This window comes from Megalopta genalis, chromosome 1 (assembly GCF_051020955.1).
Source record: "Megalopta genalis isolate 19385.01 chromosome 1, iyMegGena1_principal, whole genome shotgun sequence".
NCBI lineage: Eukaryota > Metazoa > Arthropoda > Insecta > Hymenoptera > Halictidae > Megalopta > Megalopta genalis.
The window spans coordinates 13,119,871-13,144,405 of record NC_135013.1 but is presented as its reverse complement, the minus strand read 5'-3'; the positions used below and the strand labels follow the sequence as shown (position 1 = coordinate 13,144,405).

General features: G+C 39.1%; 2 protein-coding genes across 2 annotated transcripts in view; one reads left to right on the top strand and one right to left on the bottom strand.

Moving 5' to 3' along the window:
- LOC117228837 (uncharacterized) overlaps window positions 1-24,535 on the bottom strand; it is a 144,468-nt gene that overhangs the window by 15,773 nt on the left and 104,160 nt on the right. The window lies entirely within an intron of this gene.
- LOC117228838 (uncharacterized) overlaps window positions 1-24,535 on the top strand; it is a 38,571-nt gene that overhangs the window by 2,101 nt on the left and 11,935 nt on the right. The window lies entirely within an intron of this gene.

Below are 24,535 nucleotides of genomic sequence, written 5' to 3'. Positions count from 1 at the left end.
AAATGCGAACGCAGTTTGCTTTCTTCTAGAACCAGCAAAATTTTATTTCAGCTGCGCGACGAGATCGTAAAAAATCAATTAACTGTCGATACTCACTGGAAATGCAGACCTTTTGACATTTCTTCTTTTTTTTTTGCCAATGACACAAATTATTTTAAAAGGAATATCACTTCTTATTTGAAATCAATCTCGGAAAAACAAGTAATCTGTACCAATGAAAGTTGTCGACCTATGATCAGTCACTTTTAATTATCACAGACTATACGATAATGAAATCGTAGAAAAACGACGTACAGGAAAACGCAATCAATTTCCTTTCTTGCAAAGAAAGAATAATTTTCCACATAAAATCGGTCTTCAACCGATAACTTAACTAACTAACCTAACTAACCGACTTTAAAATGCGAGTCATACAACGATTCACTATCAATTTTGTATGATCATCATTAATTATAAAGAATAAAATTAACAACGTCATAAAATACAGTAACTCTCAATATTGTTCGTACACCTTTTAAAACGCGACAACTTTTTTAAAACAGGGTCAAATGTATTGAATTTGCTTTTAGGTGATGGAAGAGTTAATCTACTAGACAATAGCTAAAGTATATATTTTTAATTTTGCTGTTACTTGGAGTGACATTTATTGCAAATCTGGCCACCGCGAAGGTGGCGCAGATATGTTTCCTCGCCAGGTCTGGCATACACAAGAAATTTAGTACCCACCCCCCGACGGAACACCTACGAGGGGTCCGAACGTGGGTAAACCAACGCCTTCTCTTATCGGTCATTAGGCCGGGTACGGAAGACCCAGTCTTAACTCCGTGTCCGTGTAAGGAGTTTTGTGGTTTGCTTTGCCCCCAAAGTGCCACACGACAGCAATTGTACAGCGTGTCAGGCTAGAGGGCAACTTGGAATGACAAAAGAATAAAAAAGTCACGTTTTTTCAACTCTTTTATTAGGCTATACAAGAAATTTGAAAATACTGTAACGGATACGTTTTCGACGCCAAACCTTCCCACTCCCGAAATCGTCGCTCAGCTCGCGGGCCAAACGTAGCATCGCGCCACGGTCGCTAGAGTGCCGTACTTCTCGGCGTGCTGCGGTTCACGCAGTGGCAGCGAGGTGGCCGCGGCTTTTTAACGCGTTCTCGTTGCTGGAAGCGAACGGTGGTGTAGGGCGGTTCGAAGCGATCTGAACTAAACCGAACCAAAACATTCTTAATCGTTGAATACAGATATATACAGGGTGACCCAAAATTATGTTACTTTCGGGAAATGAGAGCTTTCTGTAGTCATTTAAAGCAACTTATTCCTTAGCGCAAATGAAATCCACGAATTTGTCCTCTCATTCGTCGGGTTTTTTAAAATTAATAACTCGTAAACAAATTACACGAATTACATTTGCGCTAAGGAAAAAGTTATTTTAAATTACATCAGGAATTCCGCATTTCTTGGAAGTAACAATTTCGGATATCCTATGTATTGTATACACTGGGTGTCCCGAAAATGTCTCGCATCACGGAAGTGGGGGGTAGCTGATGTCATTCTAAGTAACTTTCTCCTTTGCAAAAATGCAATCTGCGGCTTTGTTTACGAGTTATTGGCCAAAAACACTGACCAATGAGAGGCGAGGGCGCGAATTACAACGCGGTCGATCGATCGGGTGCAACGTGCTTTGACCGTCGAGCGTGGTAGATGAAGGAGGACTTCGTGCAGGTTATGTCAAAGTTATGTCAACATTATTTTCAACTTTAATTTCAATTTGAATTTTCAGGGTTGTGTTAATGTTATACCAAAGTTATGTCAGAATTATGTCAGGGTTATGTCAAAGTTATGTCAACATTATATTGAACTTTTTCAATTTGAATTTTCAGGGTTGTGTTAATGTTATATCGAAGTTATGTCAGGATTATGTCAGGGTTATGTCAAAGTTATGTCAACATTATATTGAACTATTTCAATTTGAATTTTCAGGGTTGTGTTAATGTTATATCGAAGTTATGTTAGGATTATGTCAGGGTTATGTCAAAGTTATGTCAACATTATATTGAACTATTTCAATTTAAATTTTTAGGGTTGTGTTAAAGTTATGTCGGGGTTATGTCAGAGTTATGCCACGGTTATGCCAAAGCTTTGTCATCCTACAAATGTCATGCTCCAAAAGTAATGCCATCCTCTCGGTTGACGTTGTTACGTGTTACAAAGAACTAAGACAGAACTGTAAAAGAGCTACAGATTTTTACATCTTTTTCAGCGACTGCAGCTTGAGTGTGCGTTAGCCAGTCTTGATCAAATTTTCAGCATGCGTATGAGCCGTTTATTTTGAAAGTGGCATAAGTCACTTTACCGTAATGAGAAGTGGTGATTTTTTAATGTTTATACGAAATTATTTATACTGAGAAAAATATCAGTATCCTGAGATAACAAATACAAGTAAATCTTCTCGAAAGTTAGCATCCATATTTTTAAACGTGTTAAAACGTAAACCCTTAAATATATCGACTTAAAAACAAAGTGACTTACGCCACTTTCAAAATAAACGGCTCATATAAGTAAATTCGCAAAGTTCAATTTGCAGTTGATCACCGCGCTCCAGTTGTCATCCGACGAGGCGCAAGAGCTCGTTCAACCGATCTCGACCCAACAGAATTCTTCATGATCGATGCGACAGATTATCCGGCACGGTGCGCCCGCGTAAAACGCAATTAAACGTGAATCGAACATGTTTACGCGCGTTGTGCTGATTAGCATTCGCGACGGGCAACGCTTGAGAAACAAGCAGATATGTCTCGCGCGACCCGCTTTAATTTCCGCGCGGCCCGGGAGCTCGCATTTTTGTGCGGGCTCGATCATGCATATCGTGTTCCACGTGCGTACCGGCGATTACGTGTTCGGCATGCCCTCGGGATCTGGTTCCGTGTACGCGAAACTCTTGTTCATTCGTGTCCCTGAGAAACGGCGAATTTTACGGCTCAGCCGAGCAAGTTTTTCTCGTTTTATTTCGCCGGGACTACTAATTACAACTGAATTCTGTTTTAACTGGGGATCTGCGGGATCGATTGCAAAAATCGTGATGCTGCTTAGTTGTGTAGCAGCGTTTTTATGAAAATTATGTGATGAAAACAGTGTCGTTTGTTGTAGGTGGAGACTTATGTACGAATTTGACTGAGGAAATTGATTAATATTTGTAGATTGTGCAGTAATCTTTTATTATACATACATTATATATAACTGCAACTTCTAAAAATTATAAAATGCAGATAATATATATATATACGATATATACTTACATATATATATATATATATATATATATATATATATATATATATATATATATATATATATATGTATAATATATATTCTCTAATTATTCTATATTAAATATTCTATATTATTAATAATTCTCTAATCTATATTCTCTTGAGAGTATATATTATATATAATATATACTAATTATAGAGAATATAGATTATAGAATTATTAATAATATTATTCTATATTAAATATTCTATATTATTAATAATTCTCTAATCTATATATATATATATTATCTGCATTTTATAATTTTTAGAAGTTGCAGTTTTGTGCATATTTACCACAATAAAAGTATTCTGCATCGAAATAAAAAAAATACTTAAAAGAATACTAAAAAAAAATACTTGTAACTGCAATGATTTTGATAAATTGAAGACAATGGTATACTAACACTCTTAGTTTCTTTTAATCCTTTTGCTGTTTTGACCCTCGATGGCTCGATGTAACTTTAAAGTCACAGAACTATAATATTTCCTATTTTTAGTCACGCATCAGATATCTTGTCCTGTTGCTTCTCTTTCATAATCGTGGAGATTATGCATCATAATTTCTAACTTTTTCTTTACACGTCAAAGCAGATTCAATCTCCTTGTCAACTGGTTCTTAATTTATATGCGAAGATTGATATTTCCTGGTTTCGAGTTACATAAACTTTTCTAATGATGTAACGTACTACGGATGATTAAATTTTACATACTCATTTCTATCGTAAATGCATAAAACCGTAGTCTGTTTATGAGTAATCAATATGCACACGCCCTGAGTTGCGTAGCTCCCGAATCAATCTTCAAACTTATATAAAAGTGATACCAGCACTTAAATCAATTTCTCTTACCCGCATTACCGAAAGCGAAGTATAATATGAATCGCTTGAGAGATTCAGAAGTCACTCAATGCTACAACGTAATTAGCATAATAAGCAGAAGAAGTATCCACTGCAGGGGTTAGAAATGAAAGCTATTGTGGTTTTGAATTAATATAGATTTCGTAATCAAAACGTTCGTACAGAATCTAATAAATTAATCATTTCGAGAAAGCTGACATTTTTCTCTACTCACTTCGTATATCAGACACATACATACACTCATGATATACACTACTATCATCAGTTCAATGGCCGGTCTCAGATTAATTTTAAAATGATTCATCATATAAAAATGCTTCCATGGAAAGTGATTGAATAAATTTCTTTACTCGAAGACACATACTCTAATAAAAATTGCACGCGATGAATTCATTACGCAACATGAACTAGTTAATGCTTAATTATGTTCATTCTTACATGATAATATAAATATCACGGATGAACAAACGTGCCTATAATAATATACACAGTTAACGATATAAATAAATAAAATTATATTTAAAATATAATAAATATAAATAATATATTATAAATATAAATATAAATACATTATAATTAATAATTAATAATTTAATAATAATAATTTTTATTTTAATAATAATAATTAATTATAAATATAAATATAAATATAAATATAAATATAAATATAAATATAAATATAAATATAAATATAAATATAAATATAAATATAAATATAAATATAAATATAAATATAAATATAAATATAAATATAAATATAAATATAAATATAAATATAAATATAAATATAAATATAAATATAAATATAAATATAAATATAAATATAAATATAAATATAAATATAAATATAAATATAAATATAAATATAAATATAAATATAAATATAAATATAAATATAAATATAAATATAAATATAAATATAAATATAAATATAAATATAAATATAAATATAAATATAAATATAAATATAAATATAAATATAAATATAAATATAAATATAAATATAAATATAAATATAAATATAAATATAAATATAAATATAAATATAAATATAAATATAAATATAAATATAAATATAAATATAAATATAAATATAAATATAAATATAAATATAAATATAAATATAAATATAAATATAAATATAAATATAAATATAAATATAAATATAAATATAAATATAAATATAAATATAAATATAAATATAAATATAAATATAAATATAAATATAAATATAAATATAAATATAAATATAAATATAAATATAAATATAAATATAAATATAAATATAAATATAAATATAAATATAAATATAAATATAAATATAAATATAAATATAAATATAAATATAAATATAAATATAAATATAAATATAAATATAAATATAAATATAAATATAAATATAAATATAAATATAAATATAAATATAAATTATATATAATAAATTATATATAATAAATAAAATATAAAAGTGTTGCAAGAATTACGCGTACTGTTCCAACGCAATTATCATTTTTCTGTACAGATTGGACGAATGCGTTTGAAGGTAAACGTTCGCAGTTCGGTGATCGATTCTCGATTCTCGATTTAATTTGTGTTCCAGCACCGTTTCCGAGGCTCGTCGTCGACGTCGCGACGCCCGAGGAATTCGCAGGATCGGAAAACGGCGTCGTGGCACGGTTGTATCGTTGCCACGGTTAGTGATTTATATTCGCGGAAGTCGGACGAGCTCGTTCGCGGTCTGGTGAACGTTCCGCGATACGCGAAAGGTCAAAGTTGAACGGTTGCCGCGACGATAGTTTCGCCGTGTTCTCCCGGCAGTTGTTGCGCGGAGACAATGCGGAAACGCCGGCCCGTCTTCCCGGTAGCTGCACAACCGCGAATTTCCTCCGAGACGAAGATGCATCGTGGTGCCTAGAAAAAAATTGCACGGCCGCATTGCCGGCGACGCGATCTCCATTCGTACCGACCGAAATTTGTACTAACCAAATTACGTTCTATGCTAATTTCTTACACGGACAAATTAACTCGCTGTCTAGTATTAATCGTCACACGTTAATGCCTGCACGCCAAACTGTCCGTTATATCGCCATAATTAAATTAGTACCTGCTAATTTCTTCGTGAACAAATTTTTAACGCGTAGCCTGGTATTAGTCGTGACACAATTTTCCGCAACATTTAAAAACTGATTTGTATAATATGTATGTCTAGTATTAATCGTCACACGTTAATGCCTGCACACCAAACTGTTCGTTATATCGCCATAATTAAATTAGCGCCTCTGCTAATTTCTTCGTGAACAAATTTTTAACACGTAGCCTGGTATTAGTCGTGACACAATTTTCCGCAACATTTAAAAACTGATTTGTATCTATAGTAAAACCTCGACCATTCGACTGCACGTTTACATTACTAAATGAAATTTGTATTTATTTACACAATAAGTTGCACAAATTGTCTAGTAGTTCGGTTAACGCGGATTCCGATAATCGATGATCTACTTCGCGTTTGGATAAATGAATTTCGACTTGACTGTACCATTCGGCCAGTACTCTCGAACAGTTGAAATTGTTAAAGAGAAAGATCGTTCGGCTTATATAATATTGCACGGTATGCAATGTATTCTTTTTACTTTTTTAATAAAAGAATGTATTATATTACCGTTGGAAAATAAATGAATCGGTTATGTCAGCACAGCTTGGCCGTTCCAGGCGGCTGAGATCCCGGTCACAGGCGCAGCAAGCAGAGAAAAAGACGGACGAAGGTGAAAAATGAAAAATCGAAAGTAAAGATACACGCAAGAAGCGTGAGAGTGGTTTTACGCGGAAGCTTGGCACGTAGGTCCAGTATTTAGTAACCTACCTTTATGAACGACGATCTCACAGCTGCATTTCCTTTCTCTCTCTCTCTTGAACACGTAATGCAAAGGCGTAGTAAAAGTGAGAGATCACCACGGTAAACCCGGTGCCAATGGCTCGCTGCGCGATCATTGTTTTCATAACAGTGCCTACAACGTGGTTTTATGGTGCACCTTGTTATGGTGTCGTTGACTCGATAAATTAATCGAATTCTTATAGTTTGTCCCATTTAATTAGCGTTTGCGATTTGCGAGAGCTCGATAGATCATTAGCGCATTAGAGCATTTAGATCATTTTCTTTTTTAGATCATTTAGAGCATTTAGATCGTTTTAACGTTTCAGTCTTTGTTTCGCTTAATGAATTCAATAGATATTTTTCTTTTATGTTAGATACTCTACTTGTATATTTGTTTACAATTATAATTCGCATAGTTTTATTTCAATACGAATCGGCGAACAGTTTTAAGAGTTGGAAAGTACGAAATGGCAATCTTCGGTTCGTATTCCAACGGAACGAACTGTATATAATTCGTCAGAAAGCACGAGTACTATTTGATATAAAACTCTGGGAGCTTAATGGAATTATGTCCTTTCAGTGTAAATCGCTAAGAACTATTGAATTTTGCAGGATGAACCGATGTGATAGACTGCAAAGAACTTTTGGTTTCATTTACCGTGTAAAACATTTTATCATTTCTTTCGTACTTTAATTACGATATTAATGGAGGTTGAAAATGTAGGACAGCTAATTTCGGTCTATAATTAATTAACCGCTGTATTTTATGCAAGATAAAATGCCTTTTAAAAGACTTCTTTCGAAACAGAAGTATATTTTGCCAATCTATTTTTCACCGTGTATTACGTTATATTCCTCACATTTCGATTTCACATAAATGAACATCCGGAGTTTAATAATTACAGAAATATTCGAAGACATTTTAAATATGCACAGTATTTCAAATCCGATGAAAATACAGTAAAACCAATATTTTCATCAAAATCCATCCTCTCGTCGACGTCGCTTTTAAAACCATCGTGCCAAGAAATAAAATCGATATTATACGCATAATACTTTGTCCACATTGATTCAGTCAACGAAATCTTCTCTTTATTGAGATTTCTCATCGTACCGGGAAACAGTAAGTTCGTGGAAGCAATGAAAATCAAACACTGATGAAGCGTCTTTCATCGGAAATTGTTTTCGAGCATCGAAACGAAGTACAAAGGTTCCGTAGCCGTGTGTTTGTACACGTTCTGCAACGCCGGCGACCGAAGTTTGGCCAAACAATTCGCCGACTGTTGTGAGAGAAGCGCAACGAGCAGTATGTCGAGGGTGGGTTCGGCTGGATACAGAATAAAGGCAAGTCTTTAAAAAGTTTCTAAGAATTTAAAAGTCGCGGGACCAGAAATATCAACACAATTGTGTAAATGCGTAAATTTCACAGGCTTATGTTTCAGATTGAGAAAGCGAAACACGCGTCTGTGGGAACGATGCAAATGAAATAAATAAGTAAAACAGTTACACAATATACGTGTAAGTGAAATTAAAATTCATCGACGCAAATTCACGACCGCTAGTGTACATACTCGTATTGGTCGACTTGAAAATAAAAAATACAGTAATGTCTCTTTAATTGACATTACTGTATTTAAGAAGAGAAGATACGATTACTCGATCCATGCGGTTCATTTTTATAGTCACGAATTGAGCCGTTTATTTCGAAAGTGACATAAGTCACTTTGTTTTTAAGTCGATATATTTCAGGGTTTGCGTTTTAACACGTTTAAAAATATGGATGCTAACTTTCGAGAAGACTTACTTGTATTTGTTATCTCAGGATACTGATATTTTTCTCAGTATAAATAACTTCATTCAAACATTAAAAAATCACCACTTTTCATTACGGTATAGTGATTTATGCCACTTTTGCTCAATTGTCAACAACTATTAAAACGAGTTGCAAGGGTCGAATAATCATATCTTCTCTTCCGAAATTGTCCATTTTTGTGGACAATTTGAGCGTCAATTAGAGAGACATTACTGTACAGTAATGATGCAGCCCAGATTGACCCAAAAAATGGACAATTTGGGAAGAGGAGATACGATTATCCGAGCCTTGCGGTTTATTTTTATAGTTATGAATTGTCCACAATTATATAAAAACGAGCCGCAAGGCTCGAATAATCGTATCTCCTCTTTCCAAATTATCCATTTTAGTGGACAATCTGAGCGTCGGTAATGGAGACATTACTGTATTTGCGTCACGAAAACGGAACAATGCTTAGGACACTCGGACAGAGTCTACGCATGGTACAGGTATAACACGGAGAAAGCGTTAATCGCAGGGGAAAGAAGAAAAACGGAGCATAGCCGCGATAAACGCACAGTCATCCGAAGCTTTTCGCTGGATAGGACCGGTCGCGGAAGCTGACAATAACCGAAGAACCCGGCACGCCGGTGTAACGCGTTCGGCGCGAAACTTACGTAAGAATTTATGTAATGTGTTACAAAATGAGGCTGAACGGCCGCCAGCCGGCGTCTCCCGTTGCTGCCATACCGTCGCCTCTCTTATTTGCTCGGCCGTAATTGGCGAAAGATCGCTCTGTTATGCTGCGACCGGTTTTTGCGTGCGACATCCGCCGACGAGAAAACGACGACGCACACACAGCAATTGAAATATAATAGTTTGTCTAATAAATAGACCGATCCCGGAAACTCGGACGTTCCGCAACTTTCGTGTAACTGCGAGTGAAAATGGAGAAAGTTTCCAGGTAACAACGCCGATGACTCAATCTTATTGATACGCGATGGTGCAACGGTGTACCGTCCAAAGCAGTACTGCAGTTGCAGCTCTGGAATCGCCACACCGACGCTGATAGAGGGAATTAGGTAACAGTTCCTTGCGATTTGTTGTCGATTGGAAAATTGGAAAATCTCATTTACCCGGTTTATTTCACATCGTCGTACTTTGCTTCTTTTTCATTTAACCCCTTTCTGTACGAGTCCGACTCGCCATGAGAACTGTTAGTAATATTTCTAGTAATTATTGTGTATAGGTGTTATTTCCTTTAAAAATGGAATAAAATTCTTGTCATCAATATTTAAGCATTCTTCTAAATTTAGGCGCGCAATAAGCATCGATTTTCTTTCCCTTATTATTGCAATCGCAAAATTGGTCGTCACGTAAATAATGCACACACACACACACAGAGGGAGAGAGAGAGAGAGAGAGAAAGAGAGAGAGAGAGAGAGAGAGAAAGAGAGAGAGAGAGAGAGAGAAAGAGAGAGAGGGGGGGCACAGAAAGAGAGAGAGAGAGAGGGGGGGGGGGGGGAGGGAGAGAGAGAGACACACACAGAAAGAGAGAGAGAGAGAGAGAGAGAGAGAGAGAGAGAGAGAGAGAGAGAGAGAGAGAAATCACAGGTACACGCGTCTGATATGCTCCTAGCCGAAAATGGCGACCACGGGGGAGCGAGACGTGACGTGACGTCAGGAGGCGTTGTTTGTTTTTATTCGGCCGAACTCGTTTCGTGGAATTTCAGTACAGCGGCTAATTTAGGGCCAATATAAAGGGACAATTTCTGCTAGGGGAAAGGAAAGGAAACGCGTTTACCCTAATTCTGTGAGGGCATCGACATGGAATCGGCCCTACACTTTTCTCGACTGACTTCTTCTGACTTAACCGGGCAGTATACGATTATCTGTTTACGATGCACTATTGTATACATTTGTCTGTTTATTTTTATTGTTCCCCGGATTGCTTCGTCGACGATTGTTTTTTGAATTAGTTACTATTTCAGGTTAACCCTTTGCACTCGAAGCTATTTCAACCGTAAATCTGAAGCAATTTTTCTAACTTACAGTATTTTTATTTCACATGAAAAAGTGCATCTTGTGCATATGAAATTGACTCTTGTGACTCACACACAACGGTTACGCTCTTAACTGTCTTTTGAAATCTAAACTTTGCTAATGTAAAAATTATTTTAAAACGTGACATCGTAAATTCTAATGGTGTCTCTGAGTCACCACTCGAGTGCAAAGGGTTAAATTTGTTCGAGAAGCTAGAGTTTTAAGTAAGCATTGCATTCTTTGAATTTCAAACTCGAACATACCTCGTTCGTAATTTACGGTTTCCAATTATAGTCGCTTCGGGAGGGTACTAATGATCTGTTTACCAAGAGAAATTCTCTACGAAAATATTGACTGTTTGTGGCACCACTGAATGGTGTGAGGAGAAATACTGTCTTCGACTTTGTGTACTTATGACGTCCACAAAAGTCCTACGAATATCAGTATCTTCCTTTTATCATGTTCATTAGAAATTTTCTAAATTTTCCAATTCAAAATAAACTTATGTGCTTTAGTCTAATGTCGATAAAATTACGGATGAATACTTGCATGAAGATCAATTTCTTGATGTGTGTGTGTGTATACCATTTTTCTCTTATTCTTTCCGCAAGAAACTTTTCACTGAAAAAAACGTACATCGACTTCCTATCGAAGTGCCTATAAAGCAACGTATAAAGACTCGCTTAATCTTATCACAAAAATCTATCTAGTCAAAAATATAAGTTACTTCTCTGTTCTAATGTTAATAAAATAACTTCTAAGAACAGGAACACACGCTAAGGTCAACTTCCTACATCGAAAGTGTCTCGATCGTTCCTATAGAACAGGAGCAATCTGAGCAGAAAAATCGACAAACAGACAAAGCCATCGCAAAGGAAAATTCACGAGCAGTCGTGCAATCGATAGCGGGGTTCCCCGATCGTGCGCCAGCGAGATGGGGGGAGGGGGGTTCGATTAAAAAAAGTGGGGTCCACTTGAAAGCATCGGGGGCAGCTGTGTCACCGAAACTTGGCTCGAAACTCGGAAGGTTTCCCGCCACGCAATCCCGCGACGGAGGGCCGAACAAAACATCCAATTAAAATTGTGCAACGTCCATTGTGCCTGCTATCGCGTACCTATCACCGACAGGGAGGGTACCCGGCGAAGTTCGGAGACTTTGGTACCGACGCGACGCGGCGCGGCGCGGCGCGGCGCGGAGCCGGTGTTCGATGAAAGCGCGGAGAAGAAGTTCCCGAAGCCGTGGCCCGAAACCGCCGTGACAAATTCGTTTTCCCCTGGCCCGCGTTTCCGTATTTACCCCTGCCGACGCTTTGTCCCCGCGTAATTACGTTCCGCAGGCGGCTTAACGCCCGACAATTACTCGCCGGTCGTCGTTAATTTCCCTTGAAATAAAAGACGACGACGACGACGCCGTCGACGCCGACGCCGCGCCGACGATGCTGTCGGTGAGACGCAATACCGGAAAAAGGGGCGCGATACCAATCTTACGATTTCCGCGAATACAAAGACGATCCTCCGGCTTCCTTTCGTTCTTTGGGTAGGATGGTTCGAAAGGACTCGTGTACTCGTTGTACGGTGTGGAATATTTCTTTATTCTTTCGCGAACTTTGTCTTCCAAGACGAGTCGCGGCGCAGTGTTCGAGTATTCGTTTTTACACTCGCCGTTTTCCCTGGTAAAATTCTTGAACAACCCTGATTGGCTAACCCCGCGCGTTGGGCCTTGCCAATCAGCGTTGTTCATTTGCCCTTTTTACCGCCTGTTCCTTACGTCCTTCGCGTATTTTCGGAACGGCCTGGTAATCGGAGGGGATAATGAGTTGGTCGCGACAACGTGTGGAACTTTTCCTTCGGGTCACCCGCGTCGGACCACATGGCCTTTTGGGTCGCTGGGTCCGTTTCGAGTACCCTTCGGAAACTCTCCGAATTTATGACGGTCTCCGTTTGCTATTGAGGTATTTCTAAAAAACTCTATTGCGAATATGCGTTGTCAAGGTTTGGGACTTGTCATCTCAAAAATAGCTTCTTCGAAGGAGAGTCGTAAATTACGGTGGTCGTTTGCACGAGGACTAAAGTTTCCACTGTGCGCACGACGGGACGCTCCAGTTCCCTTCTGGAGAACAAATGATCGTACACAGGTACACCCCTTCGTGGATAAGTTCATTGAAAAAGAAACATTGTCTAACTGATTGCAAAAATCGTGGATTAACAGTTTGCACGTCAGCAATCTCAAACATTTCATACAATGCAAGTACAATCTCCTCGCCGTACTTTAACCAGTCAGACTCATATGGTGCAGATTTCTAGTAATATCCTATTAAATACCAATGTTATTTTTTTCGTTTTTTTACGCTGGAATAAAATTCTGTCCTCTTGTGATCAATATTTTAATCGCCCCAGTAAATGTAGACTCACGATAAATATAAATTTTCTTTCTTTTCGAAGAAACTATTACAATCGAAAATGTGCTTATCACTTTAATCATGAAGAAAATGATACGGCAAGGGATTAAATATTTGCTTTAAACCGACAAAGTCTGGATTAAATAAGGATGCGCATCTTGGTTCGTACAAGAATTAGGTTTTGCTTCAGGTCGACGATATTTGAATGAAATCAAGATGCACATCTAGGTTCTCGCATGAGTTAGCTTTCGAATTGGAAGAGCAAAGTTTGAATTAAATGAAGATGTACACTTAGGTTCGTACGAGGGTTAGTTTTTGATTTAGAACAAAAAGTCTGAATTAAATGAGGATGCGCTTCTAGTTCTCTCACACGAGATAGGTTTCATTCTAGGACGTTATTTAGGTTCTAACACCATTTATTTATCGATCATAAGAACGAGCAATGTGCTTAAAGGGCGACGCAAAATGAATCGTATTTTCTATCGCGCCTCAAAGATAATTGCGTTATGTGCGGTGGCCCTTGGGGCCGGAGTAATGCCCTGCGAGGGCCAGCCGCGCGCACTTCATAAATCGCAATTAGCTCCTTTGAGTGGCGGCGCAGGACGGTAGCTAAATATGGCCGATGGAATTCGAAGAGAGCGATCAAAGGTCGCCGAACGCCTGGACGCCGCAGAGCCATCGGTACACAAGGATTTGATAATCAATTTTTCACGATAATTAAGCTATTTATGTAACGCCGACGTCGAGATCATCTTGCGCAACGCCTTAGGAGACAGCCGTGGCTCGGCAACCATAACTCAATTGGCTTGTCGGTACCGTCGGTAACGTTTTGCTTTCGTCGTGAAACGACAAGATAACCCCACTGTAGACGGTTAGTATCTTAATATCGTGAAACGTGGTCGCGAGATAATGTCTGTTATTAATTTGCAAAGACGGTAACGCGATTCCTGCAGTGAATAGAGCCGCGCGCGCGAGCCAAGTCAAGGCATTACTTAATTAAATTAGCAGTTACCGTCAAAGCGAACGCGAGAGAATCGCGTCGCTCTTCTCTTTCGCATACAGTCGCCTCACCTCTCGCACCCTCCACCTCTTCGTCGGCAACATCACCGAAACGTTCCTCCACTTTCCCTGGAAACTTCCTTCCACAATGAAATTCTAGGTCAACACCGGCGGAATAAGTCATTCCAAGCTCCTCGGATTACTATAACCGTGTTTGTACACCTTCCGAAATTAATTTCGACGACGACGCGTCGTCTTTTACCGCGGACGACGAGTTCACTCCTAATTCGAGCCTTCCGTGTGTTAATCGGGCACCTCTACACCTCGTTTCCACCTGCAGAAATTTTACAGCAGACGGAAAGGAATTCGTCGCTTATTATATTATAATAATATATTATATTATAATAATATATTATATTATAATAATATATTATAATTATAATAATATATTATATTATAATAATATATTATATTATAATTGTTGGAATTTGCTAATTGTTTATTTACTAATAATGCAATACAAATATGATACAGTGTTTAATAAAGCATCTAGCGGATATAAAATGTACTTTGTGTGAAGAAAAGTGACTGTATGTGAAGTCGCGGAGATACTGTCTGACAGATCGTCTTCTAGGCTGACGAACGCCTCTGCAGTTCTATGGGAAGTAGCTTGAACTGGGACGTGCAGTCCTTTTATACTAAGTTCTTTAGATGCAATTAGGCTGCCCTCTCCACTATTCCTTTAGGTAAATGCCAGGTAAAAGAGGGTCCTAATGTATACGTGTTTCCCCGAGAAGCTCGGGCTTGTACCTGTATTTATTGCCCCTGCAGGCATGTGTGTGTGTATATGTGTGTGTATCGTTGTATTTACCAACAATAATAATATATTATATTATAATAATATATTATAATTATAATATATATATTATAATTCAATCGTTCGTTTAATTCGTTGAGCAGACGGTAGGTTCAATCAAGGATTTTATGCATTTATCGCAAAAAATGGGTAGATCATATTCGAAACGGTGAAAACATTTGGAGAATTTCAAGATACGATTGCATTGTGTTCAACTCGTTGAACTTATTACGAAATAAGATGAATGTCTGTTAAGCTCCCGCATCTTGCAATCGCTGCACATAATTTCTATTTTGCGTAAAGATCTGCAGTCCAGCGATGATTTATTCAAATTACCAACCCTGTACAAAAACCATGGTGTTGGAGAATAGAAGCGATCGCCAGAGGAAATCACTGAACTTTACGCTTCTCACGTGGAAAACTCGGATCAAAAAGAGCACGTTCTAGAATCTCTCTGTTTAATTCAATCGGTTTGAGATTCTTAATACTTTGCATTCGGGTAAACCATCGAAAATCGTTATATCGCATTCCAAAATAATGCTTATCATGTGAAATATGTAAGAAGCGGTCAAAACTGTGGCATGAACCATAAAACTGACTTTCGTATACGCGAAATGGGAATATAAACTGGAAATGTAAACTTTCGCATAAAATGGAAATATCGTAAACCATTTTGACTGAAGAATTAAAATGACTTCGAATGGAAAGGGTTAATACTTATAACAACACACGCTGACAAGTTATTGGTAAAAGATGTCCGAGACGAAAATTCGCCTCGAGGAAGACAAGACACGCGGAGAATAACCTGTACATCGCATTTGTTTTAAAGGATCGCATAAGCTCGTTCCATTCCGAGGTTCCCTAAAATGGCACCGGAAGCGAAGCCCAAATTCGCCCGTCTCTCTGAACCGCGACAATGGCGAACAATTACTCGTTGTTCTATGCCAAAAAAATGATACGATAGAACGTCGCGCGAGAGTCAGGCGAAAAAGAATAATAAAAATCGCGGAGCGATCGCGGGATGCACTTACACCGGGATAATTAACGGACAACGGTGCAGCTCGAGGGAGAGGGAACGAGAAAGAGAGAGGGAAAGAGAGGGAAGTGAAACGACGTGCAATTTAATCGTCGTGAATTAAGCGCGGGGGAACGTAATTACGCGTAGAACAAAGCGCTGGCCGCGCAGTCCGCGCCGAAGTAAATACGGAAATATAATGGTACAAATTTGTCGCGAGTGCACGGCGCTGCATCCGTTATCGGCGACCATTGCATAGAGGCAGCCAGAAATGGGAGGGGGGAGGGGATGCCGTGTGCACCGACTACAGGTGGGGCTCGCGAGCGCAATTTAAAAGTCCATTCGTTTCTGGATAACGTCAGGAAATGCCGACGCCACCGGTACACGCATTTTATCCGAAAAATATTTTACCTGAAAATGGTGTACGAGGTAATACGTAATGGTTACCCGGTCCCTTCGTCCGCGACGAACAACGCGGGCCAGGGATAGAGGACGTGTTCCGGTGGCCACAGTTCGACACTGAAGGATTTTCGACGGACCACCGTGCGGTAACCTCTGCGGTCGCCGTGTTTTCATTTTTACAAGCCGAACAGTTACGGGCGGACGAAAAATTCCAAAATTTCACATGTGCGAGGATCGCTCTGTTTCACTCCGCAGTAATTCTCTGGCCGTGTAATTCAATCTGCTTCGGCGTGGATCTATCATTATGTCATTATTTCTTGCGAAACTTGGCATTTTGAAAGAGACATTGGTACGCTTCGAACCAAGGATACTATAAATTATATAGCGTATCTTTGTAATTGGTAATTTATTTCGGGAATTTGTTTTATTTTGATGTCAAGGTTATCCTTAACCTGTTAAGCGGCGTATTTAGTTTTAAAAACCTCTCACAGTGCGCGGAATTAAAATCAAGCGATGACGTGTATACACGACGAACGCAGGGCAAAATGGTCCTATTTCAAATTTTATGAAAAACGAAGGACTACATTTTTATTTAAGAAAAACTTAACAATTTATTTCTGAAAAGTTATTGTTATTATAAACTCAAAAATTCTCAAATAATAATAAAATACATAAACAAGAAAGACGCGTGTAGGAAAAAAAATATTAAGAATTTCAATTGAGTTCGGTGTGATATTTCTGGAAACATGGTACCACACAAAGTGGCACTTCGCAGGTCTTACACCAGTATCTTGACTCCTTACGGATTCCATTTTTCGAACAAACGGTACATCTTCTACCACCCCCTCCGTATAAAATACTTAGCAGTTTTTGTCGCAGGGGTTACTGCGACGGTTTATATAAAATAATCCGAGAGAGTTTTTTTGGTTTTATATAACGAGAACTTTAATATAACTTGTAACAAAAAGGCGATGAGAGGTACAGTGTGTAAAAGGTAAAGGTAAACGAGTGACGGATGAGACGGAAATATGAACACGTTGAGAGTCGGAGGAAAACTTGCTAACTGACTTCTCTCGGTCGAGAGGTCCTCGTATTTATTGGTAAGGGAAAGTCCTTGGGAAGGGCGAAGGCCTTTCCCGAAGATTTTCCGACCGGGGTGATCCGGGACCTATGGTCCGAAGCTGTGTCCCAACGTTTTTATTGTTTTATTGCGGTGTGTACGCCTTGCGTCGGGAAAACCCGAAAAAGGCATATGCACACCCCGCTTTTGAAGGACGTGTCTTTTTATGTCTGGTCCGCCACAAGTTCTATTGGTAATATAAAGCAAACATCCCACCAAATAATATTCTTATTGTATTTTATTAAAATTTCGAGTTTTCATAGTCAACGGTGATTTGATGTTTTTAACGACGAGTAAACACGTCGAGCGCGCCGTAATAAAGATTTGGTTCGACGTGTATACACGACAAACGCGCTTAACCGGTTAAGAGACATTTAACTTTCTATTATCAAGTACCATACGAATGTAACCAAATTTTACACGACACTTCAGATAAATACATTATCCGATTACCCGTCGTTCACTTTTGGCAGTGCTTTAAGCGAACGCAACGATTAATGCAACGCTTCTGGCCGTATAATGAATCACACGATCCTATCTGACTCATTTATTCACGCTGTCAGGCAAAGAACCGTAGACTTTTGTCACTGATCGTTTTCGGTGACATAATATTTACTCAAGAAAACAGAGACAGAAAAAGTTGTGCTGCTTCGAGGTCCCTCGAATTGTCGAGAAGCGACTGTTAACCTTCGAGCAACAATGCAAATTTAAGCGTCGAGTGAAATTTGAGCACGGAGATCCGTGCGTCTCCGCGATTCATGAATACGAATAAAACAATGATCGCGTGGAGGTTTAACCCCATAATGCACAGTTTTTTTGAAAAAGGCCGGCCAAAAAAAATCAATTTTCTTTAATGTAAAAAAACACAATTTAGAACGTTGTCTTGGCAAGAAAATTACAAAAATACAAAAATAATGGATATTTATACAATTGGTACGATTTCTAATTTTCAGAATATTACTATTATTATTATTGTTATTATTATTATTATTATTATTACTATATTTTATTTTACATTATATTTTAGTAAAATATATATTGAAAGATGAGCGAATCAGAATCTGAATATGAATACGCTGTCGGAAAGCAGCTCACAAGGAAGAGATAAGTCGTAAGTGATAAGTAGAAAAAGGATATATTTTATACTTGAATAAGTAAGTGTTATAGCTTACAATCCCATGTAAATGATAAATATCAATAAAACGATTGTTTTTTTTTGCTTTCACATTGTTATTTTCAATTCTCGATTGCATTCGAGTGTGAAAAATTATTGAAACATAAAGTACAACGCCGCTCGAATTATCTCGAGTGTGCACAGTTTGGCCAGTTTAGCGCGCTCGAGTTAATTCGAGCGTGCACGTTAAGGGGTTAAACGAATGCAGAATGACTCTTTATTGAGTCCGAAGAGTGAGTCACTCTACGACACAGGAAACTTCCGACGAAGTTCGCAAAAATCCATACCGCAGTAGATGACTCTTTGACTCCGCTAATTGATGAACGCGGTAGCGGCAAAGGTTGCTCGTTCCGACGTAGAAATCTCCTCAATTGAATATCGGTATCGCGCCGCTGGTTTAGTCGGATGCTGCCGATTACGTCACCGGTGGTAAAAACCAAGGAGCGTTGGTTCGTGCTTACGCATACGCGTGTCCTTGGTTGATCGAGTTCGCCAGCTCATTTGCGGTGCGCGTACCGTGCGGCGGAACGCCGTTAGCGATGCCGCTATTGTAATTAATTTGCCGGTTCGTCTTTTTCTCTGGCAAACGAAGGACTGATCGTGAGAGTCGAGCAGCGAACGAGCTGCCCTCGACGCAATCGTGCACCGTATAAAGGCCGGTTCGGTCACGGTCGGTCTCCTTTTCGACTTGTTAACATTTCAAGTGGCCATGGCAAACGCGACCACGCGAAAACTACACGAGGTCTCCGATACTCGTCTGCGTAAACAAGCCGCGTTCATCGGGGAAGTTCCCTCGCGAAACACTGTAACGATGAATAATCATTTCTGGGAAATTATTAACGAGGCTGTCACGTTCCGTGCGAAATAAGAACACTTTTATGAATTGCAATCTTTAGATAGATGTTGGCGCTGTCTCTCGCGAAACGAAATTGGAAGCAGCGCGAAAACAGACAAGACGAAGCGTTCCTTCGTCGAAAGACAGGTTTTCCAAAAAATGTCTCGCAATCCGGAAGGGGCGATTCCTGAGATCGTTTGAAATAACTTCGCCTTTAGCGAAAATGCAATCCGCGACTTTGTTTTCGAGTTATTAACGAAAAACACTGACCAATGAGAGGCGCGCTCGCCTAGCGCTAGGTGGCCGAGCTAATCGGCGAAACTGGGATTCGACCGCTCGACCCCTGGCGCCGTTGGCTCGGCCGCCTCGCGCCAGCTGAGCTGGGATTCGACCGCTCGACCGTTGGCGCCGTTGGCTCACGCGAGCTTAGCTGGCGCGAGGCGACCAAGTCCAGTTTCGCTCATTAGCTCGGCCGCCTTGCGCCAGCGTATCTCACCTCTCATTGGTCACTGTTTTTCGTTAATAACTCGTTAACAGTGCCTCGGAGAAAATTTTTGTAAAGGAAAAAGTTGCTTCAGATGGCCTGAGGAACCCGCCACTTTCGGATTGCGAGACATTTTTGGGACACCCTATATATACAGTATCAGACTCTGTACGGTACACATCAGACTCTGCCGTGCAGAGAAATAGCCTCGCGCAGAATTCAGCCGTACCTAAAAGGTTAATGAGAGGCGAACTGGGTTGGTGCGAAGCGGCCGAGCCAATGAGAGGCGAGCTCGGCAGGCGCTAGGCAGCCGCATCAATGAGCGGAACTGGGCCTTGCCTCTTATTGGTCACTGTTCCTCGTTAATAACTCGTAAACAAAGCCGCAAATTGCATTTTCGCTAAGGAAAAAGTTACTTCAAATGACCTCAGGTACTCCTTATTTCCGGATTGCGAGACAATTTTCTGATACTCTGTAGAATCAAGAGATTCATAAAAGAAAACTGGCGACAACGACAACGTTGACTCTATTTTCTTTCGTCTCAGACATTGCCTTTGCGAATAAAGTCATGTTTATGTATTTCTCTGTTCAACCTAACTTCGATACTGCATATAATCTTGCTTATGAACAACTCACCCGAAAAACGTCCGAATTAATTTCTCTTTGACCACTCTAGGTTAATCTCTCCTCTAACTTACTTTTCTGCTTGATTAGTCGGAATTCCTAATTGAATTCGAGCCACTGAAGCCAATCATCTCCGCACAGAACCTACGGACCTCGTTGCTATAATCTGGTTATATCCAGTTCCGTGAATATCCTTCGCTTCTCCCAATTGATCAACAGTCCAATTGATCGAGATCGAATGGACAGGAACGACCAAAGAAGATCACCGCATCTAGATCGTGATACTCGAAAATTCGTTTAAAACCGCTGCCACGTGATCGCGCCGTGACGCTTCGCAGGCAGATACTGGTCCGGAGATGCGAAACTGGTTTTGCATGGCGGCGAGCACCATAACAAGATGAGGAAAGAAGCCATTAAGAAGCCGACATAATTGATGCCGGAGAACCGCGGATGAGGTTTCCGTGACGAAAAGAAGACCAACACGAAGAGCACCACTGACATGTTTGAAATAAACAAACATTTAAGAGGAAGTCCTCGAGACTCGAATAGTATAACTATCATTATGTACAGTCGCAGAGAGAATCCACCTGCGGTAACTTTATTCGCGAACGCGAAAACGTGTTTCACTCGGGAAATCACGATGTTGATTCGGCGTTCTGACAGCTCGTTTAAGTGCAGCTTCCACCGTCGCGGAATAAGACAGATCTCCATGTAAACTTGTCAGTGTGCGCCGGTTATACAGGGCGTTCTGCAAAGTAATCCGGAAACGAGGAATTCGCGGCGAAAGTAAGACGATTATTAACTCGCGTTCAACCACGTTTAATGAATACTTGAGCGTTTCGCGGTGGGATCCGAGTTCGTTCCGCGGTTTCTACCGCAATCTGCTGCGCAAGCGTGTTAGATCCTCCGCCGAATACAGGATTCTGCTTTCTCGAGGCTGAATTTCGAACGCACCGAATCCGATTCATCCGGGGCCGTAATCTTCGGCGCCTGCTGCTCTATGAAGCGTCCAATGTTTCTCGCTGTGTAGAACAGAATTCTGTTTACGCACGATCGTAATATAGATTATATAAACACATACGTACCTTCAGATAATTTACAATTACGTACGCCGAAGTTGTAATGTACGAGCATCGATGTCGGTTGTAAAACTTCTTGTCGCGTCGATTCATATCACCGCAAAACTGAATCGGATTGGGTGTCAAGTTTCTGCTTTTTCATAATACTTCCTATCGTCGCCTTGTTATGCAAACACAATTTTATAACGCGATCGACGTACAGATTATGTAAACAGATCTTCTGCTAATTTCGATCGCGACTCGAGCAGCAATTCATGTCCACGCGAAGTAATTACAAAATTTGATGCCGCATCGATTTCTGGGTATATGTATACAGGGTGTTCCGCAATTATTTTAACAGCCGAAAATGAGGGATAGCTGAGGACATTTGAAGTAACATTTTCCTTTGCGAAAATGCGATCTGCGGCTTTGTTTACGAGTTATTAACGGAAAACACTGACCAATGAGAGGTGACGGCGCGAAGTTCGAGAGCCCGCAGCACGAGGCTTTGACAGATGGACGGGACGGACTCTCGAGCCGCGTTCGAAGTATTGAACAAATCACGAAACGAGAACTTTCGGATTTTTTTTTACTACGTAACAGTGATATTTTTCAGAAAAACGCTGTTCACCTTTACTTTAGAGCGTCTGAAGAATATTTACTAATTTTTCGGACCCGAAATAGTAAGTAATTTAATCGTGACGGCCGTTTTAATTTTCTAGTGTGTATGACACCTTGTGTATAACCTTGACATATCAAGGTCATCTCAAGGTTATGTCAAGGTCAGCATATGAAATTTTTAAGCAAGGTGTACACACCAACGAATGATTCGCAAAGCTAATTTAATAAATAATAATCCTGTTAAAGGACGTAAGGAATATGTTTGTTAGAGAAATATGAAGAATATTATCAATAACTTTGACATAACCTTGACATGTCAAGGTCATACCAAGGTTATATCAAGGTCATGCCAAGGTCATGTCAATATCATGTCAAGGTCATGTCAAGATTATGTCAAGGACATATCAAGGTTATGTCAAGGACATATTAAGGTTATGTCAAGGTCAACATATGAAATTTTTAAGTATGGTGTACAGTGAAGATTAACGAAGTACGTAAATGATATTAAAGTTTAAAAGTATCACCATTACGTATTAAAAAAAAATCCGGAAATTTCTCGCTTCGTGATTTGATCAATACTTCGAACGCGGCTCGAGTCCGTCCCGACCATCTGTCAAAGCCTCGTGCTGCGGGCTCTCGAACTTCGCGCCGTCACCTCTCATTGGTCAGTGTTTTCCGTTAATAACTCGTAAACAAAGCCGCAGATCGCATTTTCGCAAAGGAAAATGTTACTTCAAATGTCCTCAGCTATCCCTCATTTTCGGCTGTTAAAATAATTGTGGAACATCCTGTATATAAATATAGGTAAACGTACAGTTTAAAGTTTTATCAGGGCAATGATCTCTGAAACACAAGGCCAGAATTGTACAGGAATATTTATTATACAATTGTCCAAAAGTACTGCATCCTCCTCCTCGATCGCCTTATTTAAATCCGATTGAAAAATTATGGGATCAATTGGACCGCAAAATTCGTACAACACCTACAAAGACAACAACAGAGATAAAACAACGTTTGTTAGACGAATGAAAACGGATTTCGCCGGATTATTTAAATAAATTCATCTGTAACATGCCCAAGCGATTACACGAAGTAATAAAACAAAACGGTCAACCGACAAAATATTAATATTATGATAACATGATTAAAAAGATTTTCATTTTATATAAAATTAATGTAATTCATTCACTGTCCGAATATTTTTGCGACGTTAAATTTTGTCACAATCTTGTTTATCGCTTATTATAGGAAAGAACATGTGCAACAAATAAACAAAATTTATGTTTCTACTTACTTTAAGAAGTGCTTTATTATATGAGAAAGCAATCGATTCAATAATACTATCATAAACAATAAAAAGGAGCAATAATTCTTCTAACAATATCGTGTCTGAATATTAATGCGAGTCACTGTACATACTTCGATTTCTTCAAATTTTTATGTAACTCGATGAGTCGATAATATCCCACCGACAGTCGCGAGCATCTGACGACGCAGAAACAAGACGAGATTTTGCGCAATTACAAAACGACCGTGTATAATCACAAAATACTTCACCTTGACAGTAGATCGCGCGAGGGTCCGCGTCGACCTCGTCTTCGCCGCGAATATGCTCGACCTTGCTTGCGAGCCGCTGTTTATATTAATTTCGCAAGACGATAAATCTCGCCGCCAATAGCTCCGGGGGCAGATCTTATCTCGTTATTACCCTAATGACATTTCGCTTCCGAGATGTTTATCGCGCGCGAGATCGGCCGGAACCCGGATCGTTTCATCTGCTCCGGCGCTCGTGGTCGCGCGCGTAACGCGTTTAAATGTTTAATGCATGAATTAACGTGATTGTACGCCGGCCGGAATACAAACGAGACTTATTAAATCGTCGCGAACGGATGAAGGATCAACCTGCCCGTCTACGAGCCCGCTTATACCGATCAATCTCGCGCGGAATATTTTCATCGTTGCAACGGAACGTTCGTTCTGCCCTTGCGAAAACGCTTTGGCCTTGAATCGATACCCGATGCGTCGAATTAAAATATTACGGTTAAAAGGCCGCTGGAAAAATACACGCATCTCTACT